Source organism: Lathyrus oleraceus, chromosome 6 (assembly GCF_024323335.1).
Source record: "Lathyrus oleraceus cultivar Zhongwan6 chromosome 6, CAAS_Psat_ZW6_1.0, whole genome shotgun sequence".
NCBI classification, from domain to species: Eukaryota; Viridiplantae; Streptophyta; class Magnoliopsida; order Fabales; family Fabaceae; genus Lathyrus; species Lathyrus oleraceus.
In genome coordinates, this window is record NC_066584.1 from 284186311 (window position 1) to 284199937 (window position 13627).

General features: G+C 39.6%; 1 pseudogene; it reads left to right on the forward strand.

Annotated features, from left to right (window-relative positions):
* The first annotated feature begins 2688 nt into the window (after positions 1 to 2688).
* LOC127098863 (uncharacterized) lies at positions 2689 to 2788 on the forward strand (annotated as a pseudogene).
* The last annotated feature ends 10839 nt before the right edge of the window (positions 2789 to 13627 follow it).

A 13627-nucleotide genomic window follows, 5' to 3' on the forward strand; every position in this document is an offset into this window, starting at 1 on the left:
ATGATGTGTCCTAAAACAATTCCTTCTTGTACCATAAAGTGGCACTTTTCCCAGTTAAGTACTAAGTTTACTTTTACACATCGCTCAAGAACTCTTTCTAGGTTTACAAGGCATTCTTCGAAACTTTGTCCGTATCCGGAAAAGTCATCCATAAATACTTCCATGATGTTTTCGAGAAAGTCGGCGAAAATTGCCATCATGCATCTTTGAAAGGTTGCAGGAGCATTACACAGACCAAACGGCATTCGTCTATAAGCGAAGGTACCAAAAGGGCACGTGAACGTTGTCTTTTCTTGGTCATCAGGGTGAATTGGTATTTGAAAGAAACCTGAATAACCGTCTAGATAACAGAAATGTGAATGTTTTGCTAATCGTTCTAACATTTGGTCAATGAATGGTAAAGGGAAATGATCTTTTCGGGTTGCTTTGTTTAGTTTCCTATAGTCAATACACATTCTCCATCCCGATTCGATTCGTTTAGTTATAGTTTCCCCTTTTTCGTTTTCAATAACGGTTATGCCTCCTTTCTTTGGTACTACGTGTACAGGACTAACCCATTTGCTATCAGATATAGGATATATAATGCCTACTTCTAACAACTTGGTTATTTCTTTCTTTACTACCTCACTCAGGATCGGATTTAGTCTCCTCTGGTGTTCCCTAGAGGTTTTACAGTCTTCTTCTAGCATGATGTGGTGCATACAAATAGAAGGACTTATTCCTTTAAGATCGGTGATGTGGTAACCTAGTGCGGTTGGATACTTTCTTAAGATATGTAGGAGTTTTTCTGTTTCGAGTCTTCCTAGGTCTGCATTAACTATCACAGGTCGTTCAAGTTCTAAGTCTAGGAATTCATATCTCAGATTTTTGGGAAGTGTTTTCAGGTCAAGGGTTTGTTTGTTAAGACATTGCGTCGGGTCCGGTGTTATTGCTAAACATTGGTTAGATTTGTCTTTTAAAAGATAGTCTGATGATTTGCCTTCTCCTAGCTCTGCTTCTTTTATGCATTCATCGATGATATCCATGAAGTAACATGTATCTTCTATTGCAGGTGCTTTCAAGAATTGAGAGAGAATGAACTCAATTTTCTCTTCACCTACTTCGAAGGTGAGTCATCCTCGTTTTACGTCTATGATTGCACCGGCAGTTGCTAAGAACGGTCTTCCCAGTATAATGGGTGTAATATCATCTTCTCTAATGTCCATAATTGTAAAATCAGTTGGAATGTAGAATTGACCTATGCGTACGGGAACGTTTTCAAGGATTCCTACAGGATATTTGATGGAACGGTCTGCTAGTTGCACAGACATTTTGGTTGGTCTTAATTCTCCCATTTCCAATTTCTTACATATGGATAAAGGCATAACGCTAATTCCGGCTCCTAAATCGCATAAGGCTTTGTCGATGACAAATTTTCCTATGTGACAGGGTATAGAGAAACTACCTGGATCCTTGAGTTTAGGGGGCATGTTTTGGATTATAGCGCTACATTCGGCAGGGAGTGTAACGGTTTCGCTATCCTCAAGTTTCCTCTTATTAGAAAGAATTTCTTTTAAGAATTTAGCATATGAGGGCATCTGCGTAATAGCTTCGGTGAACGGAATTGTAACGTTTAATTGTTTAAGGAGATCAACAAATTTTTTAAATTGGCCCGCATCTTTGGTTTTAACAAGCCTTTGAGGGTAAGGGATAGGTGGTTTGTAAGGTGGTGGAGGTACATAAGGTTCCTTCTTTTCTAGGGTTTCCTTATTACTCTCTTCCTTTTCCTTAGGTTCACTTTCCTCAGTTGATTTCTTAGGGTTTTGGTTTTCTATCCTTGGATCAGACGGTCCTTCCACTTCCGTTCCACTTCTTAATATAATTGCATGAGCGTGGCTTCTCGGGTTAGGTTGGGGCTGTCCAGGGAATGTACCAGTTGGGGCAGCAGTAGGTGCTTGTTGTTGAGCTACTTGTGAAATTTGTGTTTCCAGCATTTTGTTATGGGTAGCCAAGGCATCTACTTTGCTTGCTAGTTGTTTAAGTTGTTCGCCAGTGTGTACATTCTGGTTTAAGAAATCTTTGTTGGTTTGTTGTTGGGAAGCTATAAAGTTTTCCATCATGATTTCCAAGTTGGATTTCCTAGGGGCGTTATTGTTAGGCATGGATGGGTTCGGTTTCTGATATCCCGGAGGTACAGCTGGGGCTTGATTTGGAGATTGTCCAGGTGCGTACAAAGCATTATTACTCTTATATGAAAAGTTTGGATGGTTCTTCCAATTTGAGTTATAGGTATTCGAGTAAGGGCTTCCTTGAGCATAGTTTACTTGCTCTGCTTGGATTCCTGTCAAGAGTTGACAATCCGTAGGAGTGTGACCTTGGATTCCACAGACCTTGCAATTCTGAGTTATAGCAACCACGGCGGTTGGAGGCGATACATTTAAACTTTCAATTTTCTGGACCAGAGCATCCACTTTTGCGTTAACGTGATCAAGGTTACTTATCTCGTACATTCCAGTTTTCGTTTGAGGCTTTTCCACCGTTGCTCGTTCGGTTCCCCACTGATAGTGGTTTTGGGTCATGCTTTCGATAAGCTGGTAGGCATCAGCATAAGGTTCGTTCATTAGTGCACCACCTGCAGCGGCGTCTATTGTTAACCTTGTGTTGTACAAGAGACCATTATAAAATGTGTGAATTACTAACCAGTCTTCCAAACCATGGTGTGGGCAAAGTCTCATCATGTCTTTGTATCGTTCCCATGCTTCGAAAAGAGACTCGTTGTCTTTCTGTTTAAATCCGTTTATCTGGGCTCTTAACATAGCTGTTTTGCTTGGCGGAAAGTATCGGGCAAGAAAAACTTTCTTCAACTCGTTCCATGTGGTGACTGAGTTGGAAGGGAGAGATTGAAGCCATCTTCTAGCGCTATCTCTCAATGAGAAAGGAAAAAGACGAAGTCGAATTGCCTCCGAAGTGACACCATTAGCTTTAACAGTATCAGCGTATTGGACAAATACGGATAAATGAAGGTTTGGATCCTCGGTAGGATTTCCAGAGAATTGGTTCTGTTGCACAGCCTGCAACAGCGAAGGTTTAAGTTCGAAGTTGTTTGCTTCGATTGCGGGCGGAGCAATACTTGAATGCGGCTCATCTTGCGATGGAGCGGCGTAATCTCTAAGAGCACGAGCTGGTTCTGCCATCTCGGTTATCGAAGGAAAAAGGTTTTTGAAATCAGGAAGTTCTACAGGAGGGAGATTGTTTGCAGCACGATATTCACGAATTCGTCGTAGGACTCGGAGATATAGTTCGATATCGTTGATTTGTAAATAGAGCGGTTCGCCTTGTGAGCGAGTGCGTGGCATACAAATCAACGAAAGAAAGAAATAGAAGAAAAAGAAACCTTAGTCTCTACAGTGTAACGGAAGAGTTACGATATCGATTAAATAAAAGTCCCCGGCAACGGCGCCAAAAACTTGATCGCTCTGACTGTGTGAGTCGAGAATGGGGTACAAACTGCAAGTGCACAGTTCTATCGCGTAGTTTTAAAAGATATCGATCCCACAGGGACTTATGAATCGATATACCGTTATCTAAGGTTACTTCGTAAAGCTAAGGTGGATAATGGTTGATTGTTTGGGGGAAAAGCTAAAACTAAAATAAGATCTAGATTAAATATTAATAAAGCAAATATCGATATGTAGTTCGTCGTAATTAGGGAATCAATTCTTTGTCGGTTTCTTGGTTTTAAAATAAATCGTTTCAGTTAACTTTATTGATTAAAGGTTTTATCTCAAACTCTCGCTCTGTTGAATAAACCATGATTTTATGTTAATGTAGCTGTCACTTATAATTAAGTCAAAAACCATTTTTTGAAAGCAATAAAGTTGCAGAAACTCTTTTTAAGAAAACACTGACCGTTTTAAACACCCTTATCTCAAACTCTCGCTCTGTTGACTTAGGTTATACAATTAAACTCGAATGCTTAACTCTCGTCCTCACATTCAATCTTTAAAAATACTTTTTGGAAAAGATCAGAATTTAATTAACTCTAAAACTTGCTCTCGCCCTGATCTAGAATTTATGCCTAATTTACACTGTCCAGTTAAAACCTCAAACTCTCGCTCTATTGATTTTAACTTCTTTATGTTTTTTACTTTTGTAAAAAGTCTTGTTATTAAACCTGTAAATTGAGACCGTAAAAAGATTGATTTTAATTTTAAATTTAATTAGACCGACTTAGTCTTGATCCCTTATTCCGCTTACTTTACATACCGATATCTAGGCGAATTAGCCAGACATGCTAAACAAACAAAAATATATATCATGCATAAACAGACTCATCCCAGGCAGATAATATAAATAAATAATAAAACAAAGCATTAAATAATAATTAAAGAACCTGAATGCGTTAAACAATAGTCTTGAACACTCCACCACAAGCCGGTAGGATTTGTTCTTGGATTCTTCAATTAAACAACAAATTAAAACGAAGGAAATAAAAACTAGATTCTAACGTAAGGTTAGATCCGGTAAAAAGGTACACAATAGTTTCCGGTGTAGAAACTATTGTGCGAAAAGAATTAACTAAGTGCTAAAAAGGAAAATGTAGATTGCAAGGGAAATAGTGTAGAACTTGTAAAAAAAAAAATAAAGAAACAATGCCTAAGTTGCTGGAAAAGAAAATTGCAAAAGCGAAAAACGGCAAAAGAAAAAAATTGGAAAAGCTTCGGAACCACTTTAGGTTTTTTTAGTGGCTATTTATATTGGTGTCATTAAGTAACTGCCTGCTGCCAAAAGGTCTTCAACGTGGCTAATTGCATGGCGTGGATATAGGGCCCAACACTCCTCAACGTCTCTTCAAGTCTCTGAGGCGTTACTTGCGCCAAAAATGTAGGGGAATGGTGTGACGTTTGTCACACCATGTGTGACGTTCGTCACAAGGCTGTTTTGCGTGACGCTCGTCACGCCCTCTGTGACGTCCGTCACAGGCACAGCATTTGTGTCTTGCGTTTTGGGCTGGGCTTTGGCATTTGGTTCTTTTTCTCTCGTTTTTGCACCTCCTTTTCTTCCATTTTTACTTGTGCTTCAAAATAAACCACCTGAGACAAATAGGAAGAAAATACCACGTAATATCTTATAAAATGAAGTGAACTGAAATAAATAATCATAGAATTTAATGGAATTAAGTCCTAAAATATGATATAATTTCGTGTTATCAACCTGCAACAGGCAAGGTTTGGTTGGAAGTGAAGGGGTTCATTCATGTCGTGATTATAGAGGCATCTTGGCCTAAGAAGATCCACAATTATCACAGAAAGATCCATTGGCAATCAGTGCAATCAGATCCTAGTCATTTTTGCCCTAAAACTAGGGTTTGGTATAAAATCGATTTATTTCTGATTCCTTGAGTGAAACTCATTTCCATTGCCCTCCACATGTCCACAAGGATCTACATGCAATAAATCAGCTCTTTATTTAAGCCAAAGGTGCTTCAATTGATCAATGGAATCGGAAATCAGACAGATTGGGAAAAGTCAACTGTGGGGCCAGAAGAGTCAACTCCCAACATTTTGAAAGTGGAATATCAAAATTCATTCCTAAGGGAGACTATATGTGAAATTTGATCAAGGTCGGATCATGGATTCATCATTTAATCAGGAGTTTGAAAAGTTACCAAATTTGGAAATAGTTGACTTTCCATTTAAGGCAAGTTTTATGGTTTTTTGCAACCACTTTAAGCCTATATTCCATCAAGATGCATGCTCCATTTGAAAATTTCTCCAACATGAAAGTTGTTCCTCTTGTTTCAAGCTTTCTAGAGATATAAAGTTTGTTTCATTTGGATTAAAATTGAGAAAGTTATGTTTGGTCAAACCTTTTTGGAACCACCCCATTTGGATCATTGGTTTGGAAGATACACTCATCTAAAGTTGGTATCATAGGATGAATTTTTTTGACAGCATTTAGGCCAAACTGTCCCAACCATTTTGCAGCCATGAAACCTGAACTTTATGGCCATTTTCCACCTCTTTCCACTCATCATTTTAACTTGTGTTCAACATGAAAGATGTTAAGTTTCATTCCCTCTTTCTACTGTTTGCATTTCCACCCCATTTGGATCATTGGTTTGGAAGATACACTCATCTAAAGTTGGTATCATAGGCTGAATTTTTTGACAGCATTTAGGCCAAACTGGCCCAGCCATTTTGCAGCCATGATACCTGAACTTTATGGCCATTTTTCACCTCTTTCCACTCACCATTTCAAGATGTGTTCAACATGAAAAATGTTAAGTTCCATGCCCTCTTTCTACTGTTTGCATTGCCTTGCAATTTGGACATGTATTCATCAAGATACAAGGTCTTAAAGTCACCTTGTTGGGCCATTTTTGTGCTGCACAAGAAAATCAAGTCTAACCAAAAACGACCAGCACACCAATTTTTACCTCATTTGGCCATTTGCTTTTTGTTCACTCACTTAAGCTTTGCCATATTTAGCCATTTCTTTCCACACCTCACTTTTACACATTTTTGGTTCATTATGCACATAATCAAAAACAAATATTTCAAGCCCATTTACACACTTCAAACCCTACATATTTAAGAGCTTCTAAACCCTAGCTTGAAGGTTGGTGGCTGCAGAACTTTAGGGCAAGGCAAGTTTGGCTTTTATTTCATGTTGCATTCATCTTCTATTTCACAAACATTGAAGCACCATTGAAGAGCATCCCATTTCCCTCCATTCCTCTCATTCCAACAAGAAGCAGTGGACTTTCTCCACTAGGTAATCTTTTTATTTCAACCTTTCATGACCATATTCCATGTTTGTTCACCATGTTGTTCATGCTTTTGTCATATTTATTCATGTTTACTTCATGCTATTTTCCATTATGCCATGCTTGTTTCATGCAAATTTTTGTTGTTAATATCATGCTATGCTTGTCTTATGGACCCTTCATTGAAGCATGTTCATTAAACTTTAATTTTGAAACATTGAATTTTTGCCAAAATCCTCACCTGAAGCCCCCTTGTTGTTCTCTTTTCTACATGTTAGAGTAATTATTTTTAACCAAACAAAGCACCATTGTGTTCTACATGTTCCAAACTCAAACTTTGATTTTTACATCACCTCATTTGGAGACCTGTAGCATTAGTTATGTTGGTTTGAAAATGGAGGAAATGGGCTGTGTTTTTCATGTGTGCATAATTTGGGTGCATGAAGTCCCCTTGTTGTTCACTTTTCTACATGCTAGGGCCACCATTTTTCATAAAACAAAACACCATTGTGTTCCTCTCATTTCATACTTGAATTTTGATTTTTATATCATCTCATTTGGAGCACCATAGAGTGAGATATGTTGTGTAGAAAATGGAAGAGTGCTGGCTGCGTTTCCGTGTTCTAGTGCACGGCCTGTGCATTTTTTCTAGCTGCATGTTACTGTTTTTTTTTCTTTTGTTTACGTTGCATGAATGAGCCTGATGTGGCTTCGCGAGAGCCACTGGATCGTGCACACGGAAATGAATCCTGACCATTGGTAGTCCACTTTGTCTTATATGACTTAATGTACCTTGCCCCATTGATGTTTGTCTACATATTTTTTTTAAATAAATTGCTGTCACAATGAATATACTCATGCTGGACCGGGCCTAGCGCCCTGCTTTTCGTACCTCCCGCCTGGCCCATTTCGTTTTTCATTCTCATTTCTTTTTTCATTTTCATTTATTTCCATTTTATTTTCTATTTAGGTTTTAATTGTTTTAAAAATATTTTATTTATTCATAAAATACCAAAAAATATTTTTTACTTTCTTTAATGTTTTATTTAATTTATTTAATTTTTATTTTTGTATTTTATTTAATGTTAATATTTTATTTCAATTATTTATTTCAAATGGTTCATTTTAGTACATATTTTTTCATTTATTTTGTTTTCATGACTTAAAATTATTTTTAATTTCTGATTTTTGGGATGAGGGTTGACCAATGTCTCATGGTCAACCTGACCTTTTATTGGAATTTTATTTCCCATTTTCAATTTATTCTTGATTTATTTTGTCGGTTGACTTTCAGTTTGACTTTTGTCTTATTTTAATTAATTCGCACACCAATTTTCATTATTTTTAAAATCTTTTTGGGGGATGATGATGTCCTGACCCCACCTAACTTAATTTAATTTTTCATAATTTTTGTGATTAATTTAATATTTATTTGACATTTTTTAAGTTGACTTGACTTTTCGGTTGACTTTTCTATGATTGATGTTTGACATAGGAATTGCTTAGGGCAATTGAAGAGATCTTTTGAACCTCCCTTATTCATCTCATGTGCCACATATTAGAGGCATTTCATCTTGAGTTTATTTGATCCTTGCATCATTTTCCAATTAAATTATTCATTGGTTCTTTGTGTGCATAGTTTCACTTGTCTGATTTCATCTGATATTTTTTACACTTGTTTCTTTCATCCATGCTTCTATTGATTGATTGTTTAACATGTTTATACTTGTCATACATTATTTAATGTCTTATTATTTCATTCTTTGATTATTTTGACTTGATCATATACTTGTTTATATATCTTATCTGTCTGATTAATAACTGTTGCCTACTTGTATGATGTATGAGGCATATATTATTATTGTTTGTTTGCCATGTACAATCCCCATTCATTACAAATGTATCCCTCTCCCATGAATTATATAATGTTTATTTCTTTCATTCTTTATTCATCTGTTAATACAAGAATTAAAATGAAAATTCGATAACCATTTCAAAACAAGATCAAAACCTCGATCCAACGTCGAGTAATCATTTTTCAAAATCTAACAGAACCAACACGTATTCATCCACCCTTTTGTAAGTCGATTGCTTTATGCATCTCCATCAACCTTGTAAGTCGATTGCTTTATGCATCGCCATCAACCTTGTAAGTCGATTGCTTCATGCATCGCCATCTACCCTTATCCCTAGCACCTCTCTTTGCTCCACTCGTCAATTCTTGTTCCGATTAGGTAGCACCCATTAGATAGAACCCTTTGTATGATAACATATGTAGGATTCCCATATCCTTTTGTATGATAACATAGGTAGGATTCCCATATCCTTTTGTATGATAACATAGGTAGGATTCCCATATCCTTTTGTATGATAACATAGGTAGGATTCCCTTATTCTTTTGTATGATAACATAGGTAGAATTCCCATATTCTTTACATGCTAACATTAGGTAGATATTCCCATTTGTAAATCCTAACACTTAAGTACATATTGCATGACAACTCTAGGGCAGAGCTTCCCCCACTTCTAGACCTTTCTGAGCATCTCCGATCTTGTGGCATGTAGTCCGTCCTATTGCAAAGAGGTAACTACCTAAGACTCGATTCAGCGAGCTGCGACACCTGCTGCTAGGATGTGAACACATTGCCCACTCTCCTTTGACACAACTGGTGTCTTCCTTTGTAAGTCCATGTTCAGATGGCAATCCCTATGTAGCCGAACTACGGTAACTCTGATTCTCATGTTCAGATGAGATACGTAGGCACAAGATACGATGTCTTGCCGAGTTTGATTGACAACTAACAACTAATCTTTGTTTGTTTTCGCCCTCATTGCGATTCTTTTCTCTCGCCCTCATTGCGATCGAGACATTCCCTTTCTCTTGCCCTAGTTGCAATCGAGACCCTTATTCCCGTAATTAGGTGAACTACGTTTTTCTCTGATTCTCATTCCCGATGAGATACGTAGGCATAAGACGCGATGTCTTAGCGAGCACACTTCTCCTTAACCCATAGGTAGCCGAGCTACGAAGACTTTGATTCTTATATTTAGATGAGATACGTATGCAGTGGATGCGACATTCATGCGAGTCATTTTCTTTGACCCTTTCTTTTAGTAAATAGTACATTAGATAAACACACACCCTTTAGATAAGAACAACAAGAGTGGATCCCGTAGAGTACTACGGATGCGTAGGGGTGCTAATACCTTCCTTTCGCGTAATCGACTCTCGAACCCAAGATTTGGTTGCGAGACCTTATCTTTTCCTTTCCTTTCTCCAGGTTTACTTCGAGCGTTTCCTTTCCCTCCTTTAGGATAAATAACGCATGGTGGCGACTCTTCTGTCATTTCTTTCTCGCCGGTTGTTTTTTCGCATACTGTATTTTTCAGGTTGCGACAGCCCTGACGTTTCTGTTTGGCAGGCATTTGGCTGAAGTCCTCCTTAAGAGGAAATGCCTGTGATTGTTTATAATTGTGCCATGTACTTCAAGTGCTCCTAAGTGAAGAGGCAATTGGCAGATAGAAGGGACTAGCAGTTAGTCCCCTGCTATTCCTCAGTGGGTTTCTCTTCAGATAGTGCAACCCAACAGTGGTTCAAGCAGATACAGCAGTTCTGATTTCCATGTCACTGCATTGCATCACATCATTCTGCATTCATATCATTTAACACATGTTTATCCATTACTAGGGGGTTTACATCTTCTTCTTGATTCCGGTCGGGGTTTTCTGGTTCTCCTGAGATGGATATTGGCAGAAAGAGACTCGTCGCCTACAAGTTTCCTGTGGTTTGTTTGGAGCCTATTCAACAACTGATGAAGTTAATGAATCATGATTCTCTAGAAGGATTCCGGAAGAAGTACGGTTTGATTCTAAGTTTCATCACGGTTCTTTCCAAGGATCAACATGATGCTCTCTTCACACTGCTGCAGTTCTATGACCCTCCATTGAGGTGTTTCACATTCCTGGATTATATTTTGGTCCCTACTTTGGAGGAGATTGCCAGTTTTCTCAGAGTTCCTATCAAGTCACAGTTGTTGTTCTACAGTTCTGAGTTTCTGCCCGATCTCAGCATGGTTGCTTCGGCCACATATTTGGGGAAATCAGTCTTGAAGGCTAATATGTGTCAGAAGGGAGGAGTCAGCGGTTTTCATTTGAGTTTCTTACTGGGAGAAGCAAAGAAGAAGCTTGAAGATGGTGACCATAGGGGTTTCAATGCTGTGTTGGCTCTTTGTGTGTATGGGATTGTCATGTTCCCTAATGGTGCCAAATTTGTGGACATGGACGCAATACGCCTCTTCGTGTTGGGAAATCCGGTGCCGACCTTGTTGGGAGATTTCTTGCATTTAGTGCATCACAGGAATGAGAATAGAAAAGGAGGATTGGTGAACTGCTGTGCGCCTTTGTTTTATAAGTGGTTCAGTTCCCACCTACCCAAGTCAGGAGCGTTCGTTGATCTTAAGGACTCGTTCAGTTGGTCGAAGAGATTGATGGGGATAAAAGCTAAAGATATTTCTTGGTGGTCAGACCAGAACTTGCTTCAGGCAGATATTATTCATAGTTGTGGGGACTTCCCGAATGTACCATTGGTAGGAAGAAGAGGAGGTATCAACTACAATCCTTCTCTGGCAGTCAGACAATTTGGATATGCTTTAAGAACTCCGCCTTTGGAAAAAGATGTGGAAGAATCTCTGTTTTTCCATTCTTCATCTGATTTGACTGTATCCCGTAAGGCAGCTGAGGCCTGGCTCAAGGTGATCAAGAGAGGAATAACTGTGCTTGGAAAAGGAGATTGTAGAACTTACCCTTAGTATGAAGAGTGGCTTCAAGGAAGAGTCCAAGATTTTGGTCTGCCGTTTCCTATTGAAGAACCTTTGTATCCACCTACTCCTGAGCAGTCAATAATGGTGAGCCAAGAGGAGTATGACAAATTGAAGAATGCCATGGAGGAGCTTCAAACTGAAAACTTGGAGTTAAGTGCGAAGTTGCAAGACTGTACGCATCAATTCCATGAGGCAGAATATCAGAAGGGGGAAGCCGTTAGATTACAAAAGGAAGTAGAGAGGAAATTAGCTGTGGAGGTGGACTTCTTCAGGAAGACAGACAGAGCCTTGGGATCATCTAGTTCTGAGTTGAGGCGAGTCAAGCAACAATTAATGGATGCTCATGGTAAATTAGCTGGGTGGCAAGAGCAATGGGATGCATTTTCAGCTTCTCGGAAGGCAAAGGAGGAGGAGATGGTGGCCGAACTGACTGGTCAGATGGAGAAATTGAAGACTTTGCTAAAGGAGAAGAACAATGAGCTTCTGTGCGCCCGTTCGACTAATGGTTACATCACAGATCAACTCAAAGAGGCTCAAGAACAGATTGAAGAACTCAGGGTGCTGGCAGGTTTGAAGAAATCTAGAGTTGAAGAGGTATTCAGAGAGGATGATGGGAATTACTACATAGAGCACATCAACGAACTGGATGCGATCATTCACAAGAGGAATCTGCTTATCCGGCGTTTGACAGAATCTCCAGATCATCCCGACACGGTGGCATTACTCGATGAAGTGAGGAGCAGTCCTTATGGGTTGTATACAGGAGGCTAATTCCTGAGTTTTGTTCCTCTCTTTACTTATTGTCTTGTTGCTATGTAGTGATATTCCACGGACTTGTTGTGGAGATCCTCTTTTGATGTACTGTTGCCTAAGGCCCTTTTCCTTGAACTCATTTGTATGATGGTTTCCCTTTATTGCATCTTGATCTCAGAAGTTTATCCATGACTCAGTCTTCTTGCACTATTCACCTGATGTGAGACTGGAATCAAGGGGGTAGAATACCTTTTGGATTTGATAAACATGTCATTGCATTTACATATTCATTTTCATATCTTGCATAATAGGTACCGCTGCGGTGTTCTCATATTATTTGGTGTTCCACTAGCAGGATAGCTGATTCAGGAATTCACCGGTACGGTACCCGCAAAAACCAGCAGAGAGCAATGGAAAGCCTACAAGCAGAGCTCGCCGAGATGAGGATCCGCATGACCCAATTCATGGATGTGGTTCAAGGGGTGGCTCAGGGACAACAAGAGCTCAGGCAGATGATGCAGAGGAATCCCGCCACTACTCAACCAGAGACCTTGACTGATCCTCCAGCTGGAGAGGTTAACGGACCCAGTGGACCGGGCCCTACCCCGATCTCGCATGTCAACTCTGGTCAACAGCCCGTCCATGATAATCAGGAAGACCAGTTCACCCAGATGCAGGAAGACTTTGGCATGGGCCATGGCATGGACCCCATGTTCAGGAGATTAGAGGAGAGGCTAAAGGCGGTGGAAGGACAAAACCCTCTTGGGGTAGATGTTTCTGACTTGGGGTTGGTCCCAGGCGTGAGGGTGCCACCAAAATTCAAAGTCCCAGTCTTTGACAAATACAATGGCAGCTCTTGCCCCAAAACTCACGTGCAAGCCTATTCCCGTAAAATGGTTGCATACTCCGATGACGAGAAGCTACTTATGTACTTCTTCCAGGACAGCCTAGCTGGGGCATCCTTGGAATGGTACATGAGGCTGGATAGAGGCCATATCCGTTGCTGGAGGGATTTGGCTGAGGCTTTTGTGAAGCAGTATCAGTATAATGCAGACATGGCTCCAGACAGAACTCAACTTCAGAATCTGTCTCTTAAAAGCAATGAGTGCTTTAGGGAATACGCCCAACGCTGGAGAGAGACAGCTTCTCGTGTTCAGCCTCCTATGTTGGAAAAGGAAATGGCCAACATGTTCATGAATACGCTTCCTGGACCTTACCTGGAGCGTCTGGTGGGGTGCAATGCCTCCAACTTTGCTGATGTAGTCTCTACCGGAGAGAGGGTAGAGAATTACCTGAAGACCTACAA